General features: G+C 34.9%; 1 protein-coding gene across 1 annotated transcript in view; it reads right to left on the minus strand.

Moving 5' to 3' along the window:
* Positions 1-13,432, minus strand: part of msi (RNA-binding protein musashi) — a 105,600-nt gene extending 92,168 nt beyond the window's left edge. The window contains exon 1 of the mRNA XM_011506534.1: positions 13,265-13,432. The gene's annotated coding sequence lies outside the window, so the exon portion shown is untranslated. The remainder of the gene's footprint in view (positions 1-13,264) is intronic.
* Positions 13,433-13,493: the final 61 nt, after the last annotated feature.

Genomic DNA, 13,493 nt, shown 5'->3' on the forward strand with positions numbered 1-13,493 from the left:
TGTCGTCGTCGTTGTCGTCGTTGTCGTCGTCGTTGTCGTCGTCGTTGTCGTCATCGTCACTCGTCATCGTTATCGTCTCTCTATCTCTGTCTCTCTTTCTCACACATACACACACACACTCTCTCTCTCTCTCACACACATACACACACACACTCTCTCTCTCTCTCTCTACCTCTACCTCTACCTCTACCTCTATGTATCAACCTCTATCTTATACCTTTCGCAATTTACTAAAAATTTCACATATATATGCACGTAGTTTGTTTAAAATTCGTGCAGACGGGGCCTCGACCTCCCATCGAAGCGCAATTACGCATGAAAACCCCAGGTGCTCACGCGCAACGCCTTGAAAAGGCTCTGGAGACGAGACTTTTGTGTCAGACAAGCGCATACGAGCCGGTAATCGCTTGTTTATAGAAACTTGGTCAGAGAAGTCGGCCCTCCTCTCATCAGCATAATTCAATTAGCGTCCAACAAGAGCGGTGAAAGCTGCATCGACCAAATGCATCGATCTGATTATCTTCCTTGCAGATTGCGACTGGCTTCTTTCATTATCTCCCCTCGGTTGTATTTTATCCATCAAAGAGAATTACATTGTGTGAAATTTCTACATTTAAAATTATTTTCACGGTTCCTTGAAAATGAATGCTAACCTAAATTTAAACTAATCTTGGCGTTGTGGGAAAATATTGCTGAACTCCTGAAATATTGAAAAGGTAGTTCACTAACTGCGAATGAGAGGCAACGGTAAAATTAAAGCATTTTTAAAATCGAATTAAGTTTATAAAATGAATCACTTATATGATCAACTATTCCATTACGAATATGTCATAATCTTATAATAATGTTATAAATCATTAAATTTTGAAAATACCATTGATAAATGTACAAATTAATCAACGTGTAGTGCAAACTTTATCAAATGCACAAAACTTTTCGTCTTTTGTTTGTCTTTCGTGTCACTTTTGCTCTATATCATAAATCCTGTAATAGCTTCGAAAAAGAATAAAAGGGAAGCTTTTTTCGCTTGTAATCATTAATCCATAAGGACAAACATTTACCCATGGAAAAATAATATAATTAAACGCTAAAACATTTTTATATATAATAAACAGGATAAAGTAAATGCTGTGCGTGTGCGCGCGTGTGTTATATAGTTAGCTATGTGTAAGGAAACAATCGTTGCTAGGCTAATGCTTGATTTTTATTAATTTCGTACATAAAAGTCTTATGTTTATCGACAATAATAAGTTTTAAACTGTGCAAGTTTTAAGTTTAGACGAATATTTTCCCTTCGATTCCTATTATCTATGAAATTCCCTACTTGTATTCTGTAGCTCATAAAATATAAAACGTTATAAAATATAGTGACTGTAATTTTAATATAAAATTATATAAAATTCACACTCATAAATTATTATTAAAACACCGCAAATCAGTTTTTTCCCATATAATAATACAATTTGCTGATAATAAATAGCTGGAAAAATGACGTATTTGAACTTTTCTCTAGAATGTCCATGTGTAACGACAAGCTAATCCTCTTGAAAGGATCGATAAAGGAATTTTTCGATGCATATCCACAATTCTCGCGCTCGACAATCAATCCAGCACAATCGATTAAGCCCAGCAATGCCTCGACCAAAGCTTATCAAATACTGGCTTCCATTATATGCCTATGAAATTACTTTTCGTATTGTAATCCCAATTCCCTGCTTTCTTCGCTTATTTTCTCTATATTATGCACTATACAACATCCAGTTTAGGCATCTAACAACATCTAACAACACGCACACGCATAAATCCGTGGTTAATAATTAAGTTACAGCCAAACGAGAAGCGAGAATTCGCCGAGGTTGAGAGAGGGAGAGAAATTTAAATAATACCCTTAAATATGAAAAACTTTCCCGAGTACCATTAATGCTCGCCCTAAAATAGCGGGATTTTTTTCTTTTTATCTCTCTTTCTTATGCTTGCACGAAAATTCTGTCTTTATGTCGGCAACAATGCCGGGAAAACGCGCACAGAATGCCCTCTTGGTATAATATTCGCTCTTGCCTAATCCGTATCGATTTATCGACTGACCCGACTCTGCCGCTCTTTCCATCTACACACATTTGCGCACGTATACACACACACACACACACACACACACACACATTGGGCGGGAGTATCCAAGTTTTTTTATGAAAGAAAACAAATTTCTGACCCGCGGAGAGAATAAAATGCGGCTAAATGCATCGGTGACTCTTTTCCTCGGCTGTGCCATTGTTTTCTCCCTTCTAATGAGCCGCGATTCGCTTCCTATAATACATTTGGTGCGGCGAGCGAGGACAATGTGGATGAAGGGAGAAATACGCCCCCACGCGCAAATACACACACACACACACACACACACACACACACACACATATATATATATATATATATATATATACATGCACGATTAGAGCGTTCCATTTCGCAGCACTGACCTTTTATGTGTGATTGCGCACACTCATTGTGGCTACATGACTGGCTTCCTATCACCGACGTTCGTTAAATTAATATTATTCCTTATATGATTAACTTGCGGATTTATATTCATTACAAATGATAACCAACGAATATCAGCAATTTTCTATTGCTATTTCAAAATTCCAATCATTTAATATAGTGTAAAATTTAAAAATCTTCATCGGAATTGGCGTGGTCGGAGCTGTTACTTCTTCAAAGTTTATTTTATGCATCCTTTATGCACTTATTTTGAACGAAGAAGGCGTAATTCATATACAAATGATAATACATGAAAATCACAAATTTATTATATAAATAACAAAATATTCTTAATAAAAAAAAAATACAATTAAAAAAAAAACTTTATTTGCAAAATGTATAAGAATACTTTGGAGTCATTTACGTTTTATAGATGAATTTATCGAAGCTCTAGTGATAAACTATTTAATATTTATTAAAAATCTACATTTTGAGGTTTTCGAATAGTCATTATTTATATAATAAATGCTTTTCTCGATAAAAGTTTTTATAAAGAGAGTAAGAATATAATTCATAGTTTTTTTATTCTTTTTTTTCTCTCTAAATTAAATAAAATTTTTCGAATTTTCAATCTTCAACAATCATAGGACAAAAAGTATTAAATATACGTCATAAACTCTTAAAAATTTTATTCTAATAATAAATTTAAATTTAATAAATCAAGAGTAATAAAAACATATAATATATATATATATATATATATATATATATATATATATATATATATATATATATATATATATATTACAAATATATTTATAAATATATATTACAAATCAATTTATGTCTTTATAAATGAATATGTAGATTTCATACACAAAAAATGTTCGGAAGATATTGCCATGTGCATACTGCGAGTACTTAGGGAAAAAAGTTGAATGCGCTCCGAAATTATCGTTTATGAAAACTGAATATTATATTTCTAAAAAATCGTAACAAATCGTAAATTAATGCTGCTGTAGTCTGCTTAATCCTTTGCAAAATAAAAGTTCAAAGTTTTGGAGAAAATTTTCAAGTCCTACTATATCAACGAATTAAGAAATAAAATATTTATTTATTTTTGAAATAAATTTTATATTATATAAAAGTATCTTACATACAATGCTTTTTATGAATAATAGCATTATAATAATTTTCGGTTCATTTATATATTTTTATAAAATTACTTTGATATACAGAAAATTAGAAGCCACTTTTTCGCTATTTGAAAATAGTAACAATTATGTGCATTGTATTGTCTTTTCAAAAAATTTCGTTTTATTAATAGTAATTGGCAAAGTATATTAACATGCGAAGTTTCACGAATTGATTTTTTTGCACATAGAAATAATAAAAATTTTGGCAAATTTTTCATAAATTTGAAAATAAAAATTACCCACACGCTATAATAAATTTCAAATAATTTAAAACACTCTCTTAAAAAGTTTGGCGAGTAACTCGACAAGCAGGTACGACAAAGTTCGACGCAGAATTAGCACTACCGCGGCGACGAGTATAAATCAGTATGACGAGTACGAGGAAACAAAAAGAGAAAGAGACAAGTGAAGTGAGATGAGAAAACTTGTAATTTGACGTTGCGCATTTCCTGTCCAAATGTCTGCGTAATTGCATTCCACTTGGCCCTTGGTCTTCTTATCGTTAATCTTCTTACTCCAAAGGTTTCTGTCACTGACTACTCATCTCGCGTTCTTCCCATCATCGATGGCAACATTACGCCAATATATCCTTGAGCATCTAAATGCTTTATTAATAAAAGAGCAAAATTAGGCTTTAAAATGATTCGAGACATTTAAGGTCTTATTATCTTTTAATTTTAATTCTCGCATTTTATCATCGATCATAAGCATATTTCCATAAAAAGTATCGATTTTTGAAACTTTTCACATCTTTTATTAAGATAAATAGGTTAAGGCACTAAAATATTCGTACTATCTCTGTGAAAATTCTCTTTTATCGGCTTAATAATATATTTTGCTGACAATAAAAGTACCACTATTTTTGTTTTCAAAGCCGTAAACAATGAAGCGCGAAAACGTGCGCGTGGTGGAGCTTTCCAACAAAAGCTATTTTACTCTTCAACTTCTAATAAAATTACCGATTCTTCAATATGCAAACGAATGCAACTTACATTTTATGAATTTAAATTTAACGATCTAAAAATATGTTTACCTACATCGAGTCAGCGCCAACCAAATGCTCGATCGTTTTAATTGAAACGTGATCAGTCCCCCCATATCCATCGCAACACAGATTCGTGTCTACGTCAAAAGATTCGAAAGTACCATAAACTTTTCTGCGAATCCAAAATTTGGATGAATTCGCTTTCTCGGTAATTATATAACAATAGCGTGCTTAGAGTAATGCTACGAACAACTCGTCATGTACGTGTATTTCGCGTGCTTTACTCCATGCCTTAGAAACTTTTTAACGAGACCACTTTGGGCTTCGAGGGCAAAGCGTATTCAGCGATCGTTATGACTTATGTACGAGATTTTTCGATGACCCAAACAGAAGGAATATCGATAATGTGGCAATGAAGTTCCTTGCATTGACATATTTTCTAACATTAGAAACATTAATGGTACTTTTATTAGGAGGGAGCCGATGAATTTTCTAATAATTTCTACTTATAAAATTCATGCTGACTGCGCTGCCTGAATAACGTACTCGAGATACAATTTACCGACTTATGAGGAATTATATATTGAAGGTTACAGTGATTTAATATTGAAAATGTCAGGTTAACTACGCATATAATACCTATTAGCCCTATACAATAAAAGACAATTTCTTTAATATTAGCGAGAGAGTTATTTTATTATATAAAATTAAAAGTAACGATAAAAGTATATTTAAAAGCCTTTTAACTTGACTGGAAATATTTACTCCGATTAATATTTTTTTATCGTAAAATACTTTAAATACATTAAATTGCCAATTAGGATTCAACTATTATATTTTATTAAAATACTATTAAAGTATTTAGAATATTTTAATCAATATTTAATTCTTATAATTAGAAGATTTAACCGACATTAAGATGTGATGTAAAAAGTTTCAAGATTCTCGCCTATTGTGCAATGAAAATGTGTATTAATATTGAATAATTACGTATGACGATAACAAGCCAAACTTATCATGGCATCCCTTTATAGTATAAAGATAATTTTTAAATTACTTACTTTAAATTTAAATTAAATTACTCAAATTTCATTTCATTGATTTTTTTTTGATTTCTGCAATGTTATATCTCTGTAAAAATTATTTCATTGAATGAAAGTATTTTTTTGTTTTTTTTATTTATTTATTTATTTTTTTTTTATACATAAACATAATCTGTTTCAATGTGGCTGCATATAAATACAATTTAGGCGTACGCAAACAAAGAGAGAGAGAGAGAGAGAGAGAAGGAAAGAGAAGGAGATAAGCATATAAGTGCACATTAACACTAGTATTCTTCGAGAATTTGTTTTTCTATAATAAGTGAGGATAACTTTGCATAGATATTTCAAAAAATTTTTAATAAAAACATACTCAACTAAACTTGATATTTATATCGTAATTGTTAAAAATACAGTGACATTGTTTTCATTAAAAAAAAAAAAAAAAAAAAAAAAAAAAAAAAAAAAATCACTATTAGAAAAATACAGTTGACCCGATAACATGTAATATGCATATATAATTATCTTACGGTCTCGCTATATTGGATTCATTCTACTCAATACACAATGTACACCCCATGTTAACAATATTTTTTTCCTAGTACAAAAGAGTATACCTCATTTTAATTTTACTTATCAAGAAAAAATATGTGTTACCTTTAATATGATTTGGCATATCGTATATTGTCATAAGTAACTATGTCTGGAGTTTATTATACTATCAAATATAAAAATAAATGTATAGAGAATATATAGAGATTATGTGCTTTCACTATATATGGATTTAAGTCGTCAAATATTTCAAAAATCATCAACGTTCGAATTTTTTCTATTCCGGTATTAAAAATTTTGATAATTGACGAAGAAACGATTTTTACAAAAGTCACACTGAGGTTATTAAAGTAATAAATGTCAAATGCAATTGAATATTAAAAAAAAAATATTCATCGGTTTATAAAGAAAGTAGATCGAAGATGAAGCAAAGGAATGACAAAACGAGCTTTGCATTGCCAGATGAAGCGATCCTAGGTATATCAAACAAATGAACATGTTGACAAGCTGCTGTTCAACGTATCGAGAGTGAAAATAATGACTCTCTCTCTCTCTCTCTCTCTCTCTCTCTCTCTCTGTCTATTAATCGAACACGGCAAAGTGACAGGCAATTGGTGCCATATACATTTGCAACGTGTGTACGTCGATGAAGAATCGCTCGGACGATCAAAGGGCATTAACCATGCGCTCGTGTGGTCGATTACGACGCCGATGTAGACGACGTACGTCTCGTGGTCTCAACTATTATCCATCCCTCCCTCATTTTCCACCACCACCCCCGAGCTTCTCCCTCCCTTCCTCCCTCTATCTTTCGAGGTGCCTCGGCTGCTTGCTTTTCTGAGATTGTCGTAGACATTTACGATCGTTTGGATGAATGAGCGCGTTTCAAAAAGAGAAGAAAATATAAAAATTATATGAACCTTTATTCTCTCACCTTGGTGCTCTCCCTCACCCTTTTCTTTCGATCGCACTCAAACTTCCACCCTTCTATTCTTTTCTATCTTTCGCCCTTTATCCTCCGCTCTCTTCGAACGTCCGCTAGGACAAAACGGGAGCAGTAGTAGTATATAGCCTGACAATACCCTTAATTACTATATTTTACGCCGAAAAGTCGTAAATGGTTAAGCGCAGCTTACGCGTAGTTCGGGAAATACGGCAAATATGATAGTTGAGCATTTATCTGAATTTAAGAAATGTACTTTCGTTGAATTTTAATATTTTTATCGGGGTTTTCAAGTAGGGGTAGTTAGCCTACCATTCCCCAAGAATCCTAATTTTAAAGTTTAAAAAAATCAAATTTGAGTATTATTCGTTAGCCAAAAAATTGTGAATTTTAAATGCAAATATGTAATATGAAAATAAATTATACTGTAATTATAATGGAATCGATTGCATAGGAAGTTGTCCATCTAGGTAATGCGTGGCTAAAAATCTTGCAACTCTCGTCTCTTATATTTCCAATAAATTCTAATAAGGTCGCGCACTCGTGTTATAATAGAATGCTCGAGATAAAAATTAACCCATCAAATGTCTGACTTTGCATTAAAAACATAACGAGTTGCAAGCGGATTTTCAAATATCAATCAATTCTTTCGTAGACGGGATTCATCCAGTTAGATTGTCGAGCGGTTTCTTTCGCGTGTCCATTATTAGTAAATGTCGATGGAAATTCTCTTAAGCAGGCCATAAGCAGTGAGCTCAATTTTCTTTCAAGAAAAAGCAGTTACCTAGTCGAGAAGCAAAATGATAATGGATAATCTCGTGATGCGTTTAAGAAGAGTCGCAGCTTGGCAAAGAAGTGGAATAAGACCGAGCGGTCGCCAATTTGCTGTGGACGCTATGACAAGAAGGCAACAAGAAACGTAATTATCCGGTTATCGGCGAGTGCGAGAAAAATGAGTACTGAGAGATACAGAGAGAGATTGAGAGAGAGAGAGAGAGAGAGAGAGAGAGAGAGACAGAGAGACAGAGACGAGCAAGGCAAAGTTCAAGTTGCAGACGTCGCGCTTGGATAACGCTAATGGGAGCATATGCTGGCGTAATGCGCTTCGATCGTTTATCCGCTGATGGTAATTTCATTGTCGGCAATTGAATTTTGTGTGTGTGTGTGTGTGTGTGTGTGTGTGTGTATGCGCGCGCGCGTGTGTTGTATGTGTTGTGTGTAGACCCGCCGCGCCCATACACCGTGCATGCTTTTTGCGCGCGCGGCTATAAATTAAATCCGTACAAACGGAGCATTTGCTACGAAATTTTGATAATGAATGCCGCTTTGACACACGCCTATCCGCCCGATTGAGCTTTAATGCAATAATGAATTTTACGTTTATTATTATGGTTTTATGCGTTGACTTTCATTTTCTAAAGTATATCTCGTTATCGTTCGTGCTACCTAACCTCGCGTTTTCATCGAAATCTTAATTCATTCGGCTAACTTAATCATTCGTTTGATATTATTGAGAATGGACGAGCGGTAAACTGGTTTCCTATTTTTTTTTCTCATTATGATTACGCAGAGCATCGATTATTAAATTTTGCAGTTAATATTATTTCGAATTTCGCTTACCGAGCAACTTCAAAGATTTCGTAATACCATAAAATGTTGAAATTTATTAGTTTTTATTCTTTTTACGCGTCGATTCTCATTCAAAATAATTAAATTTTATTTATTATTATTAACTAAAAAATACACTCGTATTTAAAATATCATAAAAGCGCTTATTTAAATTATTTCATAAATTTATAAAGAAATCATAACGTTCAGGCTACGTAAATATCGACCGGAAATTATGCGTAAGATGAAAATTCCCCGTTATATGCTCAAATTGTGAAAACGTTAAAAGTTCGTCAGGTTTATACAGTTTGAAATAAAATTCGATACCAAATTTATGATCGTATTTGAAATTTTATTTCATATGTCAGTGTACAGTTTATAGATGGACTTTATTAAATTATTTAGGTTTGAGTGCGCAACAGGTTGTAATAGGATTTTTCTAATTATAATCTTAAGAAATTTGTTGATATAAGCTCGCTGCTACTGTATTGCACATTGAATTTTGAAGAAAAGTCCTGAGTTATGAAAATAATAATTTGTAATTATGACTTCCTATAATTAGGCAATGTACTTCAAATACAAATAAGAAAACAATTATAGATTAGTATTTTATTTAAATTAATAAAGAAACTTTATTGTTTGCTTACTAATTTACTTTCTAATTTAACTAATAATAAAGTTTAGACTTAATTGACAATAGATTTTAAATAATAATGTTCAATATAGTTTAAATAGCTTTTAGGCAATTTAAAAATTGATCTTATCCAACCCAATGAACATACACGATTCATAATTTTGAATGAATTATAGTACGGAGTTATTTAGCTCGTAGGCAGCTTCCAAATTATAAATATACAAATTAAAAGCGAAATATATTTTAGGAAGCAGGCATAATTTTCAAATGCAGAAGGCCCATCGCGGAATTTTTATTTGTATGTACAGGCTCACTTTTCATTTGAAAATTGTCTATCGAAATAAACAGAGCCCCGAAAGATCTACGTCTGATTGCACGTATTCTCGGAATATTGTGCTCGCCTATTTGACGTAATCTTCCACTTTATCTAGTGAGTTGAACAAGTGAAAAATGGCCAACAAACAAAAAAAAACAAAAACAAAAACAATAAATGAAAGATGGACGGGAAAATGAGTGTATTAAAACAAAAGGACAACGAGGTTTTTGTAAATACTTCAAATTTGATTTTTCAAAGTATTAGAAGCGATAAAATGGAAAGAATAATATCAATCGCCAGTATAGTACAATTAGCACGCATGGAAAATCAAAAACAAACTATTGCCTGCGTAACATTCAGCATCTGTATGCGCGTGTGAACAGCAGTGTATTTTTACGAATTAAAAGAGGCGGGGCTCCTCGCTTAAGAAGAAGAAGAAGAAGAAGAAGAAAAAGAAGAAGAAGAAGAAGAAGAAGAAGAAGAAGAAGCCATTTTCCCACTCGTCACGCTCTGCGCACTCGTTGCCGCTCGAAAACCTACAGCACGAAAACGCAAGAGGAGCGAGAGCGAGTGAGTTAGTAATGAGTGAGTGAGTGAGTGAGTGAGTGAGTGAGTGAGTGAGTGAGTGAGAGAGGGTTGAGGGTGGGAGCGAGGGAGGTAGGGAGGATAGATTGCAACGGGAAAAAAAAAGAGAGCAGCAAGGCCGAAATGTAAGAACAGCGGATGCGGCACTAGGAGAGGAAGAGGGCAGCGACCAGTGGAAAAGACTCGGGTTATCTCGCCAGCGTACGAGTCGCATACCTAATGCACAATTAGCCATGAGGAGGTACTTTTCCGGGCTCGAGCGAGTGTCACCACGTGCCTTCTCCCCGGACACACGCGGCTCGGATTGCAAGGCGCGTTTACGATAAAAATTCTCGAGGAAAGCACGAGAGAAGTGCTTTTCCCGCTCTCTGTACAATTTCATTAAGGTGCCACTACGCTGGCCCGCGATTACTTTTGCCCCTCGACATTTTTGCCACACACGCTTAATATGTATGCGCGTGCCTATGCGAATGCCTGACCCTGCGGAAAATTGGCATTTTATCATCGCGATGCCCATTGCTTTTAAATGCGCAGAAGAGTGGCCCCGCTTGTCGGTATTTCTTTCGTTTATCCCATTTACCGAGAAATGGAATTAGAGATGGGAATACTTTAAGCATTGCAGAACATTTGCCACAAGTCCACCGACTCTCCTTCTATTAAAACAGGTTCTTCTATAACGATCTATAAGAATATAATTATTCGGGAAATTAAGAAGCGGAGGGTGGGTTTTAAACAAATTTTTTCCTACCAGTTTTATTTATTGTAATTCAATAAGCAGTTTGCGGCAATTGGCAAGCAGCTTTTCGAGCTCACTATTATGCAGTTTTTAAAAATATCGATATTGCAATCTCTGGCAATACTCAACTAACTGTTAATACTTCACTTTTTTCTTCCTTTTTCCACTCTATAATTTACATTATTAATATTTATTTTTAGTTGCACGGTCATTATCTATTTACGTTAAAGTTGCATCTTTAGCCACTCTTCCGTTTTCTATTATGGGGCATATTCCTATCCTATCCTTGAAGCGTAAAGATTTGCACGTTTGATGCGATTGCGTCGACTAAAAAGAATTGGTAAGTCTAGTCGAAGAGAATATGTGCATCAGAGAAAGGAAATAGCGTTTTCCTATCGAATAAATCCCCTTATCAATGCATTTTTATCTTACTTCATCAATTTCGTAATATTAATATGATGTTTAAGCATGCGCACTTACTACCTACATGTTGCACAAGTTGTGTGCGTGTAAATTTCAATGCTTCGTTTAATTGTTCGCATACATTGTTATATTATATATAGGGTTAATAATATTAATATAAAGGGTTATTCGGCTACTATTCGACTATATATTAATATATAGGGTTGCTCGACACGCGTAAGGTTTACTATGAAGATGATGAATTCGTTGTTGTTCATTAGAGCGTCAATAACTAGAATAGTTACAATAATGATGATGATGACGATGACGATGACGATCACGACGATAATGATTATGATAACTATAACGATAATAATAATAATGACAACAACGACAACCACAACAACAACAACAACAACAACAACAACAACAACAACAACGCATAATGCTTAATTATAATATATATTTACAATTTGTTATTTAGTTATAAGAATAATGGTCAGATTTTAAAAGTTTCATTGACAAAATAAATCGTATAAAGTAAAAACGTAATATATAAATATTTATCGACAATTGAATTGATTTTTATATGTCAAGCGAAAAGTGTAAATTCACAGATACAAAAGACACGAAATTTTCGTTTACTTTGGCACTAACCAAGTATATGATTAAAAAAATCTCTAAAAGAATTGCAAATAAATAATAAAGCAAATAGAGCGGCGGCTGTTTTCCCTTTACACTTCCTATAGTCTGTCCACTTATTTACAACTCTTTAATAAATTTTCTCTCGCGTGTGTCATGAGCGTGCCCACTAGCTCCTTTCCCTTTCTCAATTCTCTGTTGTCATTACGCGGTCGATGATATTCCGCTTTGCATGCATTTCTGTCGCGACGCTCATTTTACAAAAATCTCTTATTTATAATCGACGCCACTCTACCGGAATACAATAGGGAGAGGAGACCCATCGTGCAAATGCTTCCTTTTCCCTATTTAACAAAAATATTTATGAAATACCACGGTGAAGGAGACGAGCACGATTATCAAAATCATTGGCTTATGCGCCGTAAAATCCATAACTTCGACGCACGCTTAGCAATAACTAAAATAATCAGCGAGAGCTGATTTATTTATTCTAATAGAACAATTTTGTCAAATCATAATTAAGCAAAGTTCACGGACGAGGGGGGTATAATCAATGAATTTTCTTAAAATTAATTAATGCGCGAGCACGTCAAGGCTTCAAGCACTTATTTTCACATATCGGAATCAATATCAACAGACTTCTCGGTAAAGTGGAGTCGAGTAATAATTAGGTGAACGATAATAAGGCAAAGCTCGGGCAATAATTGTCTATCCGTCGTTGAATGATGGTTAAAAAAAAAATTTTACGGCACTGGGAGCGTCGTTGGGCTGCGCGAGCGTTAGAATTAAAGGAGGATAGAGAGACCAACGGTCGCATTTAAAAATCTTATGGTGAGTAGCATGGCGAATGGAGGGCGAATGTACGACGAATGTACGACGAATGTACGACGAATGTACGACGAATGGACGAAGAATGGACGACGAATGGACGAAGAATGGACGAAGAATGGACGAAGAATGGACGACGAATCGATGGCCCAGGGGCATCGGCCGCGATTTTCCCATGGCAGGTGAAGGGCAACGAAGGTGACGCTGATTCGGCGGAAGATTCAACGATTACCGATAAATCAATAGGGAATCGCCCGGCCGCAGTCCCGACCTCGAAGCTCTCGGGACTCCCGCCCTACGTAGCTCGGCGCCTCTCGCTTACCTCTTTCTCGCCACTGACTGGGGCTGACAAACCTAGCTCCTGCGCCCGTGGCTGTGGGGCCGCCGGGAGTACGAGGTTCCGCGTGCCGCTGAGCCACACGGGGAGAGGAACACACGACACCGATCGCGAGCGAGTCGCACGAGACACTCGCGCCTCGACCGCCGCGCACACAACCCCCGGTCTTTCTCGTCGCCCCACCCCCGGCTCGCGACGCTTCCGCTTCCTGCCG

Source organism: Ceratosolen solmsi, unplaced genomic scaffold, assembly GCF_000503995.2.
Source record: "Ceratosolen solmsi marchali unplaced genomic scaffold, CerSol_1.0 scaffold10, whole genome shotgun sequence".
In the NCBI taxonomy this organism is placed as follows: Eukaryota; Metazoa; Arthropoda; class Insecta; order Hymenoptera; family Agaonidae; genus Ceratosolen; species Ceratosolen solmsi.